Source organism: Talpa europaea, assembly GCF_964194135.1.
Source record: "Talpa europaea genome assembly, chromosome: 15".
NCBI lineage: Eukaryota > Metazoa > Chordata > Mammalia > Eulipotyphla > Talpidae > Talpa > Talpa europaea.
Window position 1 is genome coordinate 82777113 of NC_140083.1, and position 2288 is coordinate 82779400.

Consider the following 2288-nt stretch of genomic DNA (forward strand, 5'->3'; position numbering starts at 1 on the left):
AGCTTCATTCTTTTGCATGTAGCGACCCAGTTTTCCCAGCACCATTTATTGAACAAACTTTCTTTGCTCCAATGCATAGTCTTTGCTCCTTTGTCAAAGATTAGTTGACCATAAATCTGTGGGTTTATTTCTGGATTTTCTATTCGATTCCATTGGTCTGTATGTCTGTTCTTGTTCCAATACCATGCAGTTTTGATGATTATGGCTTTGTAGTATAGTTTGAAGTCTGGGAGTGTGATGCCTCCATTCCCTTCTTTCTTTTTCAGGAGAGCTTTGGCAATTCGGGGTTTTTTGTGATTCCATATGAATTTCATCAATATAGAATCTGATGATTTTAATTTGCATTTCCCTTATGACTTATGTTGAGCATTTTTTCATGTGCTTACTTCCCAAGCCCATATCTTCTTTGGCAGTGTCCACACTCCTTGACTGTATTTTAATTAAATTTAAACATCAGTAAAAATCTTATTGTTGAAGTATGTGAGGTCTTCATAAAATCCACATAAAAGTATTTTCTTAAATTTTTTATTTTCTGCCAATCTAATATTTTCATTTGCTACTGTGTCTTTAAAAGAGAAAGCTTATTTTGATAAAATCAAATTCATCTATTTTTTTCTATTATACTTTGTGCTTTCTGTGTTCATCTTATGAAATCTTTTGCTTATTCTGTGATCACAATGTTTTCTCAGATGTTTTCTTCTAGAATTAAATCATTTTAGCCCTTACATACATGATCCATTTTGAGTTATTTTTTGACCAAGTCGAGTAAAGTTGGAGCTTTTTTGCTTTTTGTTTTTTATTTTTTTTAAAGATTTATTTATTTATGCATACAAGAGCTGGTGTACAGGCTGGAGATGTGGGGGTAAGAGGATTCACCAGAGACAGAGTGGGGAGCAGAACAGGCAGACTGACTGAAATACACTGCTGAGGGGAGCAGCGGGGGAGACAGGAGAGGTCTGCTGCACCATTTGGTTGATCCCTGGCCAGCCGGGGATCAAACTAGTGCTGCAGAGGCTGTGGATAGGTTCATAGTGCGGTGCTTAACCCCTTGCGCCACCAGGGAGGCCCCCTTTTTTTTTTAATGTGGTGAATGGTAGCTGAATTTGACACCTTATGCCACTTTGGCATAAGGATTATTTTGAGAGAAGCAATTGAGAAGCAGGTTCAAGAAAAGCTCTCTGCCAAAAAATAGGCAACAAATTAACAAAGGTGTCATCCTCCCTTCTCTACTAGGAGGATAAAAATTAACCACCTGAGACAACCCTTATCAGCCTGGAGATGACACCAAAGGGGTTTATATAACAAACTTTACAAACTTTTATCTACCATTAATTTCACAATGTATTTGCCTTCCTACAATTTGCCACCCCTGGAGATTCAAGGTCGTTTTCCTTCATTCTTGTCACTTCTCTAAAAATTTTATGTTCCCTTGTTAACATGCTAGCTATATAAACCTAAGTTCTAACCGAACCTTTTAATCACTCATCTATGAGTTTCTCCCATATATATATATATAAGATATAAACTGTCTCTGGTTAGAGACTCAGCTGAAAACTTACAAGAGCAGAAGGAAAAATTTTTTCCTCCCTTACAATGGTTAACCAACTGCTACCCTTTCCCCCAATGAAATACCTTGGCAACTCCTAAAAATCAATTGACCATACACACAATGATCTATTTCTAGTTTTCTATTCTCTTCTACTGATTTGTGTATTTTCACACCAATACCACTATCTTAATTACCCAACCTTTATAATAAGTTTTAAAATCAGGTATTTTGAATCCTCCAACTTTGATCTTTGTTTTCAAATTCATTTTGTCTATTTCAGACACTGTGTTTCCAGATAAATTTTAAGAGTCAGTGTATCAACTGACTGGAACTGTGGTGAATTTATAGATCATTTGGGAAGAACTGAAATCTTAACAATATTGAATCTTCTAATAAGCAGTGTCTTCTAGTTTTCTATATATATATCAACTGTATGTCCTGTCAAATTTAGATCTAAGAATTCCACATTTTTATGCTATTTGTAAGTAAAGTTTCATCAATTTCCATTTTATATTGCTCTTCCCAGTCTACACACACACTATTTTTATATACTTTGTATCCTGCAACCTTCTTAATTATCCTAGTTTTGTGCACTCCTTGTGATTTCCTATGATGTTGCCCAGTGCAACAGGAAGTTTTCTTTTTTCCTTTGTTGCTCCCTCCCATTCCCCCACCCCTCCCTGTGTCTGTGCGTCAGTACTTCGCACTGACAAGAACCGTCATTACTATGTTGAAAAGA